Consider the following 11025-nt stretch of genomic DNA (forward strand, 5'->3'; position numbering starts at 1 on the left):
ACCCGTGAAATGCATTAGTATATATAGCACTGACCACTTAAGTTGGTAAATCATGAGTGTGCATAAAATAAAAAAGAAGTGAATTTTCAAAATAATATACCATTATTATATCATTGATCTTACCAGTGAACAGCATATTCCAATGAATATGTGACAATCATAAGAAGTAAATTTATTTCTACATTCAGGAAAAATGAGTGAAAAATTTGAAATTATTTAAAATTAAAAAGGAGAAAGATGAAGAAATGGAAGATATTGAAAATGTAAGTTTAAAACAATATCCAGAGGTATTATAAAATAATGAAATGAAGAATAAAAACAAAGTTGATATTTAACATGATTTTGAAAAAAAGGTTATAGGCATTCTAAGAATGGAATTTTTCAAAGCCACCTTTTTACTTTAATGTCTTTATACCTGGACCAATTAAGCAGAAAGTTACTCAAAAACATTTGGAATTTGCTATAATTGTTAAAAGAAACTATATGCAATATTATTTGCTATGGCCATTGTCACAAGAAAGACTATAATAGAAAAATTAGAATGAAGGGCTAGACATTGAAGATGATAATAGTAGATGTGAGTGTGAAGAAAAAATGGATGAAACTCTTTCCATGTGGAAAGATTTGAAAGGTAAATATCTGGTATGGGAGTGGAATATAAACACCATATAACCTGACTAAAGTCAGCAAAAAACAAAATATGGAAAAGAAACTAGAAAACAAAAGTACCTTAAATTTCTTGACACCCAGAATAAACAATTAAAAGTAAAATCTGGAATATTAAAAATGACGCAAAGGGAAAAATCAATATTAAGAAAAAATTATATTATTGAGGCTGGAAGACCAAAGGAAAATCCAGATAATAAACATTATCAAGCATGTATTCTGAAATAGGCCCTATGATAAGGGCTGATGACAAAAGAAAAAAAAAAGTATGAGACTCTTGCTCTGTTTATGGTGAAAGACAAAATTCAAACTGAAACTGAAAAGTGGAAGGAACTGGGGTAAATATCCAGTGTAGGGATGGGGCATGATGGAGAATTCCATAGGAGTGCATTTGGTTGGAAAATGAGGAGATGGTTGGTCTAAAGACCCTTCTGAAATTGATGTTCTGGGAGGAGTTCACCACTCTGCAGTTAAAGAGAGAGAGTCAGAGACAGAGACAGAGACAGAGACAGAGAGATTCTACAGAGGAAGAAGATATTAGAAGTTGCAAGTACCAGAATGAAAAGATGAGAAAGATTTTTTAAAGAAAATTTGGAAATTTTCTATTCATATATCATAAATGAAAAGACATATTTTATCAGTCATGAAACAGAAAATGTATATACCATGAGTAAAAAGAACAGAATGGTTGTTAAAGCAGAAATTGAAACTGACTTTTCTGAAAAACTTGAAAAGCCACTGATACACATAAAAGCCATAATTATTATCTTCAAAATTTCACAGTAGTTCCAGAATTGTTTGGATATTCCTTTATTTAAACCAAACTCATATTTCTTAAAACATTGGATTGTATCTTTTACCAAAAGATGAAAATACCACTGAGGCACCTCCAATAGAAACAAATTATATGTTTATACACTTTAAAGAAGGTACTCAAGGATTATATTTCTTAAAGAAATTGAAAAACACACACAAAAAATTTATTAGGAAAAAATAAGGTGTGTCAAAAAGTACCAAGGATATAAAAATCAACTCATTTCATTATTAATTCAGCAATTATATAAGTTGCCTGAAGAAACATTCATTTTTACATTTCCTTTATTAATTATCAAAGCCTTTTGACTGGGCTCTGCCATCAAACTTTAACACCTCAAATATATGAAGTGATTCAATTGTTCTGCAAACATTGGTATTTTGTGTGACTACAGAAGATTTCTTTATTCAAAATATGTCAAGAATACAATAACATCAATAATAGTTGATACAAAATGGGGCAGCTGAATGGAGGACAGTTTAAGCCTGCTTTTATTCTGCCTAGACTTAATCCCATTATCATCACACAATAGTATGAGTATGGTTTTCAGCTGAGAGATGGGGTTCTACCAAAAGTATATGATTAAGCATTGGACATACATGGATGTCAATGAAATATTTGAATACTTAGAAAATCACATTGAACTACTTTATTCCCTAAAGCATACTAAAAGAAACTTTCTTTAGTGATACCAAGACGTCATGTAGAGGCACATATGTATGTTGTGATAGAAGACACACTGCTTATAATGGAGAAAAATTGAGGAAATAAAGTATGCTTCAACAAGCATTCAGATATCATCATTTCCTTTTCTAACAGTGTATAGTCTTTTTTTTTGTCATTAATGCTTAGAACTGTCTTGGATCCTTGCAGAATGTTATACACGAAAAGAATACACCCTGAGTTTAAATCCTACTTCAGACGTATAATAGCTATATGACCCTGAAAGGATTACTTAACCTATTTCAGGTCCCCCATTTATAAAACAGAGATGAAAATGACAGCTAATTTCCTATACTAATGGAACACTAGAACACTTCATGTGTTGTGAGAATAAAATGAAACATTATTTCTAAAATATTTTTCAAAACTCACAGTACTGTGTGAAAGTTAATTATAATAAGTCATTATTATTTGGATTTCACAAGAGTTTAATCCCTCATGTATGTTAGGGAAGAATAAGGAGTTAAGGTTCTGAACTTGAAAATAGACGTTAAATTGCAACAATGGATTCTGACAAGTTATTAATTTCTTGATTTTCACTAGGCAGTCCTTATGGCATAAGATCACAAAGGTGAAAACTGAGGCAGTGCATGTTAAGAACTTACATCCTAGGATCAAAACTCAAGAGAAGAACATACTCAGAGAAATTAAGAACTGCACTATATCAATCTTAGCATGGATTTCTGGAACCATTAAAATGATTATAGAAGATCTAGAAAGTTTCTAAGTAAAGACCTATACAATGTTAATGAATCACAAAGCTCACAACTGCCTTAAAAGAGTAATATTTTCCCATTCAAATGGATGTAGAGAATAAATAGATGTTCTCTAAGTGCACAATAAAAAAAGTTAAAGATTCATAGAATTTTGAAACAATTTCATTTCCTATTCTGGTAGAAAAGGTATTGACAACAAATATAAACTACTCTATTTGTTAAATGTAACTGAAGGTGTGTGTAAAAGGGGAATTAAAAGATACTGCATATGTAACATCCACATGAACTCAATCAATAATAGACTGACCAAAAATCACTAAATAAATGACTGAGTCAAGCAGACGTGTTTATAGAAACAGGTACATATGGTGGCAATCAAGGATTAGTTCATTGCCACTAGGAAATATAGAAATTTTGTTCTTAAGGAGACTGCATTTATTTATTGGCATATATTATGTGATGAAATGGTGAAAAATATAACATATCACTGCAGGGTGCAAAAATCCCTGTCTCAAAAAGCCTAGAAAGGCATTATCATGTATGCAGAATTACATACCAGAAGTTAAAGATCCTTTATAAACTAACAAATCACAAATTCCCATGTTATAAATAGAAACATCAAATATCCGGTGAAATTCAAAAACAAATTATGCTGGGTCTAGAGCATCATTAGACATAAAATTGTTGGCTACAATGGTTAAGGCATAACATTGATAAATAAAAATTTAGCAGGAGAATTCAAAATCACATGTAAAAGTGATGTATATATTGTAGACCTTAAAATTTCTTAGACTTAAAAATGTTGGAAATTTCACCATTGGGAAATTTCATACTTGAAAAATTTCCTATTGATAGTCTATTGGAATGTGAACCCCCATTTGGCATGGGAGGGTCCTTCTCCTCCCTACTTATGATTACTTTAGGACAGAAACCTTTTGCTGAACAATGGAAAGGGCTTTGACCTATGCTTAAGTATAGAACAGGAAGTTCTTTGAGTCATGATTGATTTTAGAATTGATACAATAGAGATACTTGGAATGACAGAACCAGGTCTTGGAACTTCCAATCTCTACCCTGCTCAGGGTAACAGGATTTAGGAAGGGCTGCAGCAAAGGATCAAGATTTAATTATTTGAGAATATGACCTTCAACAGACATGTGCAAAGCCACAGACCTCTGGGCAGTCCTGGGTTAAGCTAGAGCCACCATTGGCACAGGGAAGACATGGACAGTGATTGGTAGATGTGAGAACTGAGGGGAGGGAACTTGGATGGGTTCCTTAAAGATAGTGGGGTCTGAGGACTAGGGGGGTTGGAGAGGTTTTGCTCTGAGAGGTTGTGCTCTGAGAAGCTTGCTCTGAAGGAAGCTGGAGGTGGAGGCCCCTGAGACTGTTTCTCCATTTTGGTCATGTGAGTGATAGGGACTGATCTCTTTTCTTTGACTCAGCTATCTAAGGGTTTGGGCCTTTTAGCCCAGCCCAAACAGAGGGAGTATTTAAGCCCTATTCCCTTCTTCCCTTCTCTCTCTCTCTCTCTCTCTCTCTCTCTCTCTCTCTCTCTCTCTCTCTCTCTCTCTCTCTAATTCCTTTCTTCCTCCTGTTGTAATTAAACTCCATAAAAGGTTGACTGCTGAGTTGAGTTTTCATTTAGGAATTACATAGCTGAATTCCTTGGTGACCTTAAATTAATATATATCAGTCTTTTAAAGTGATTTCCTTGTTATAGGGGATGTGGAAAAATTATTACACTGATGCACTGTTTGTGGAGCTATGAACTGATATGTTCTTTCTGAAGAGCAATTTGAAACTATTCCCAAAGGGCCATCAAACTGTGTATATCCTTTGACCTGACAATAACACTATTATGTCTGTTTCCCAAAGAGATCAGAGAAAGGAATGAAGGACCTACTTGTACAAAAATGTTTTTAGCAGTTTTTTTGTGTCTGCAAAGAATTGGAAACTCAAGAGATGTCCATCAATTAGGGAATGGTATATGATTGCAATGGAACACTATTGTGCCATGAGAAAGGGTCACAAAAATATCTGTAAAGACATATATACAATGAGCAAAGTGAACAGAACCAGAAGAATGCTGTGCACAGAGAAAGCAATTAAGTATGATGAGCAACTGTTATATTCATCTCTGTTTTATAAATGAGGGACAAGAAATGGGTGAAATAACCCACTTGGGATCATATAGCTATTATATGTCTGAAGTGAGATTTAAACTCAGGGTATATTCTTTCCATGTATAGCATTCTGCAAGGATCCAGGACAGTTCTCAGAATTCATGACAAAAAAGGTAATCCACTCCTAGAAAAGAAATGATGACATTTGAATGCTTGTTGGACCTAATTTATGTCCTCAAATTTTATCCACTATAAACAGTATGCGCCTTTGATCACAACATGACAAACATGGAAATATATGTTGTATAATAATATATGCACAATCTATATTGTATTAACTGCTGTCTAGGGTAACGGTAGAGGGGAAAGGAGGGAGAGAACATGTATAAAAATGTCAGAAGACAATTAAAATTGTATCAATATGTAACCTGAAAAATTAAAATACTTAAAATTAATGATTTATATGTTTTCTTTATTATATTTGCTACTAGAATTCCATTGTTTACAAATTTAGGATAAGATTAACTGTTATCACTAGTACAAGTCAAGAATTATTAGAAATTTGAGAAGTGAGAGGTCACTTCAGTAGTGGTAGTCTCTTGGTGATCGAGAATGACGATTGTCTTTGTGCATTATCATCTATTGATGTACCTTCATGTGGCTTTGGAGTCCAAAGGCTGAGGCGCACAGTCTGTGGCACAGGGGGCCTGGGACGCCAGTTGTTACGGGAGGGGCGGTTGTGGCCTGGTGTCGGCGTTCACGCGCAGCGGCAAGACGTCGACGAAGCTCATCTTCAAAGGTTGCGGCGGCATGGTGAATGTGGGTTCGCCAGCTGCTTCTGACAGAGGCAGCGAGTTCTAGTTGCTTTGGTGTGATGCCAGCCCACTTCAAGTTGGACTTTAGCTGATCCTTGAATCTTTTCTTTGGTCGGCCTTGTTTCCTGAGTCCAGCTGACAGTTCACCATAGAATACCTGTCTTGGTATTCGCTGTGGGTCCATGCGGATGACGTGTCCAGACCATCATAGCTGGGCTTTGAGGACCAGGACTTCGATGCTGGTGGAGTTGGCTCTGTCGAGGACTTCCTGGTTGGGGATTTGGTCCTGCCATCGGATCCTCATGATTGACTGGAGGGAGCATTGGTGGAATTGCTCCAGCTGTTTCATGTGCTTCCGGTACAGTGTCCATGTTTCACAATCGTACAGGAGCGAGCTGAGGACCGCTGCGTTATACACTTTGAGCTTCGTCGCAGTGCTTACACCACTGTGTTGGAGGACTTTGCAGCGCAGCTGCCCGAGTGCCTGGCTGGCCTTTTGGATCCTGGCATTGATCTCGTGGTCTAGGGACCTGTCGTTGATGATGGTGCTGCCCAGGGACTTGAAAGTGTTGACTTTAGAATGCTGCGTGCGGACGATTGTAATGCACAGCTGGTTAGTTGGCCTCCCTGGTACAGGTTGGAACAGCACCTCTGTTTTGCTGAGGCTGATAGTCAGGACAAACAGTTTTGTTGCAGTGGAGAACCTGTCCACAATGGTTTGGAGATGATTTTCTTGGTGGGCCATGAGAGCACAGTCATCTGCAAAGAGAGCTTCCAGGATGAGTCTCTCTGTTGTCTTTGTTTTTGCAGTCAGGCGGCCGAAGGTCGAATAGTGAGCCATCCAGTCAGTATTTGATGTAGACGCCCAGGTCTAGATCCATCACAGCATGTTGTAATACTTGGGTGAAGGATAGGTTGAATAGTACCAGAGCGAGGACACAGCCTTGTTTCACGCCATTGGAGATGTTGAAGCAATCAGAAGTCTCTCCACCAGATAGGACTTCCCCTGTCATGTCCACATGAAAGAGCTGGATCAGTTTGACGAATTTTGCTGGGCAATCGAGCTTGCTGAGGATCACTCACAATGCGTCCCTGTTCACTGTGTTGAACACCTTTGTCAGGTCTATGAAGACCATGTAGAGACTCAGGTTCTGCTCAAGGCATTTTTCCTGCATTTGCCTCACTGTGAAGACCATGTCGATGGTGCTGCGATCTGGTTGGAAGCCACATTGTGATTCAGGCAGGTTTTGCTCTGAAACAGATAACAGGAGTCTGTTGAGTATAACATGGGCGAGGATCTTTCCAGCAGTGGAGAGTAGTGAGATGCCCCTGTAGTTGTCACAGGCTGCTCGTGAGCCTTTGTTCTTGTATAGGGCTACAATAGAGGCATCTCTGAGTTCTGGGGGCATGTCTTCCTCTTCCCATATGCTGGTCAGCACTATGTGGAATGCCTGGAGTGCCTTTCCATTTAAGGACTTGTTCACCTCGGTTGGGATCCCATCTTTACCGGGTGCCTTGCCTGCACTCATTTCTTTAATGGCTTTTTGGACTTCCTCTATTGAAGGAGGGAAGTCAAGTTGTTCAATGGTGCGGTTTTGGGAGATCTTGGGAGATCTGGTCAAGGGCACTTTGGTCGACTGAAGAGGGTGGGTTGAGAAGCTGACTGAAGTGTTCTTTCCACCTGTTGCTGATGCCTTTTTTATCTTTTGTGAGAGAGTCACCATCAGAGGATAGCAAGGGAGTGGTGGTGGGTTTTAATGGCCCAAAGACAGTCTTGAGGGCACTGAAAAATTGCTTGTAGTTTTTTGTATCAGCAAAACGCTGGATTTCTTCTGCCTTTTTTCCCACCATCGGTCTTGCATCTTCCTGATCTCACGCTGCGCCTATGGTATGGGAAAAATTTCGATGGGAACAAAAAAGGGAAATGCTTCTGGTGTAGAAATTGGCATTAACAAAGGCAATAGAGTTGAAAAAGTACTAGGGAATTTTTGAAATAATAAGCAATTAATATTCACTATAGTAGAGGGTATTTGAAAGGGATCAAATATAGTAGACTGGAGATTGATTATGAGGTCTGTATTAATGACTACAATTCCCACAATTCCCTTTGCCCTTTCATGGATGTGCATCATTACATTGATCGAAGTTTTCAGTTTTGTTAATAAATAGTATTAAATATAATACTTGGAGTATTGAATATTAATTTTAATCTTTACAATTTGACAACTAGTGGGACTCAAAGCCACAACCTTTGAATACCTCTACCTGGGCAACTAGAAGTCCAATGCAATGAATAATTGCTTGTACTGATTGTATTTGGCTATTGATTGTGATAAGATTTCTTTATTGCTGAATTTGTACTATTTTGTTGCCCTTTATTTTGTTGATCCTTGTACTTGAACAAATTGCCTTGTAGTACAACACGTAGACTACCTCAAAGAAGAAAATCTGTATTAGTGACCTATATTTCCTTATGTGGCTTTAGTAATATTTTGTGTCTTTTCTAATTTTTTTTGTATTTTCTTGAATGTATTATTGCTTTATCTACCTCAATTGTACTCACATTGTTTTATCTATCTCATTTGTACTCACACTGTGGATCATTGTAAGTCAAGGAGGAAATGAATCTTACTTTTTGAAAATTACCCTCTTTATTTTACCTCTGTAATTGTGAAATATACACAATTTCAATTTTTTTTTCTTCCTACATGTGTCACAAAGTATTTGATTTTTTCTTCTTTTCTCATTGTTTTGCCTTTGAAACACATGTCACTAGTAGTGAAAAAAGTTTTTGGACAATTTTTACTTTTTGAAATAGAATAAGGTAAGATGTCCATTTATCTAATATATAAGAGCATACCGCAAAAAAGCTTTGGACTATGGCAACCTGCCACTAGTTGTTTTTTTTTTTTAATATTTTGAGACTTTTGCTAGATAACTATGTCTAATCCAAGGAGAAATGGACCTCAATGGAGCACGGAACTTGACTTGCAAAGTGCCAAATGAGTACAAAAAGGTAAAAGAAACCAAGCTAATCCTATAGGGATTGATGATATTACACACAGGTAGCACAATGCCTTGATCATGTGTGAGACTCAAGATTGAAGTTGTTTAACATGTGTTAAATGCAGAACTTCCTTGTCCTACACAAGATTTGACTTAAAAATTTTCTCTGTAGAAGATATTTGTAGATTTCAAAGACCCCCTAGTTTTGTTTTAAGTATGAAATGACTCTTTAAATACTTATTTACTAGTTTGTTCAACGAAGTGTTTAGGCCAGGTATTATTTATCTGTCCTTTAATTTGAATGAACTATGCCTGCAAGATATCTAGTACCACTCCAATTACTTGTGGGGAAAATATTCAATATTATTTATTCTAGAGTAGGTAAAAATATAGATTAAAAGTAGAATATTTAGAAGATCATTGTGGCAATGACCCATTCTATTAGTTCTACTCTGTCTCTGCTTATATTTTATCCACTAGAGAAATAGATTTTCATTTCATAAAATAGTGAGAGGTTATTATGATCATATTATTTCTTTTCCCAGAGTAAAATGTGAATAGAACAGCTTATATTGAGTATAATAAGAGTTGGTCTATTTCAATCATTCAATCTATTTTTACTTTTTATCTTTTTGCCTTCTAATAGAGCATTGCTATTATATTATTAAAGGGGTCTCAGGACATTAAGTTGAAATCACAGGAGGGCTTTTTGCCAGAGTCTCTGGCTTATTATCAAATTGAATTTGGAAATATATCCTGGAAATCACCATATTATTTAAAATCTGTGAGATGCACTTGGAATAATGAGACATGGATCTTATTTATGGCATTCTTATTGTTTAGTCCTGCCTAAATCTTTGTTACCCTGTGGACCATAGCAGACCATTGCTATCCATCTGTTTTCATGGCAACGGTATCAGGGTGGGGTTGCCATTTCATTCTCCATTTGATTAAGGCAAACAGGGTTAAGTGATTTGACCAAGGTGAAACAATTAGTAAGTGTCTGAGGCCTGATTCAAACTTGGTCTTTCTGACTTCAGGCCCAGTGTTTTATACATTGAGCCACCTAGCTGATTCTATTTATAATTTCCCTTAATTAAATATTTCTTGTGAAAAAAGCCAAAAATTCACTTTTAATCCAGATGTCTCAAATTTATTCCTGATCTTTAAAAGGCTCAAGCTTTTTAACACTAGTCTCAGAGAATAGGAAAGAGACATTAAGATGCTCCAATATGATTTATTTTTCTAGGTGAGGAAACCAAATATAAGATAGATCACATCACTTGATTAAGGTGCCATGTTAGTGAACTCCCAGAGAATTATACATGATCCTGTTGAAGCTCTTTTTACTGTACCTGTTTTTATGACATTTCCTATATGGAAAATTTTACCTAAAAGAGTAATAATAAAGGAAAATTGGTTCTGATGGAGAACTTTCCTAATGTTTGCAGTTGTTATATCTTGTCTGGAAATTCCCTTGTGGTGATTTAAGGAATGATAAACAAGATGATCATAAAAAAAAAAAAAACTGAAAGGACTTATATGAAGTGATACAAAGTATACTGAGCAAAACCAAGAGAACATCATACTCAGTAACAATAAGAATGTATGATAATTGTGAATGACAACTATTATCAGCAAAGCAAGGATTCAAGACAACTCCAAGGGGCTCGTGACAAGAAAGTTAATCATCTATCACAGAAGTGACTGAGTGTGAATACAGATTGGAGATTACAACTCTTCAATTTGGCCCCTATATGAATTTTTATTTAGTGTAACATGAGTCTTCTTTCACATTATGATGAACAAGGAAATCTATATTGCATGTTAATACATCTACCCCCCATATCATACAACCTGCCATTTTGGGGAGAAGTGAAAGGAGGGAGGGAGAGAATATAGATTGCAAAATGCCAGAAAATAAGAATTGAAAATTGCATAAGCATGTAATCTGGGGAAAAATGTTAAAAAGGAACTCCCATGTGACATATGTATATATGTATATATGTATGTATATATACAAACATACAATATCTGGCTAATGTAGTTCATCAATAAATTATTATGCAGTAAAGCATAACGTCTAGAGTACAAGCCTCATTTTTAGGAAAACCAATGTTCAAATTTCAGCCCTGACACATATTAGCTGTGTAATCCTG

The sequence above is a fragment of the Monodelphis domestica genome, chromosome 2 (assembly GCF_027887165.1).
Source record: "Monodelphis domestica isolate mMonDom1 chromosome 2, mMonDom1.pri, whole genome shotgun sequence".
In the NCBI taxonomy this organism is placed as follows: domain Eukaryota; kingdom Metazoa; phylum Chordata; class Mammalia; order Didelphimorphia; family Didelphidae; genus Monodelphis; species Monodelphis domestica.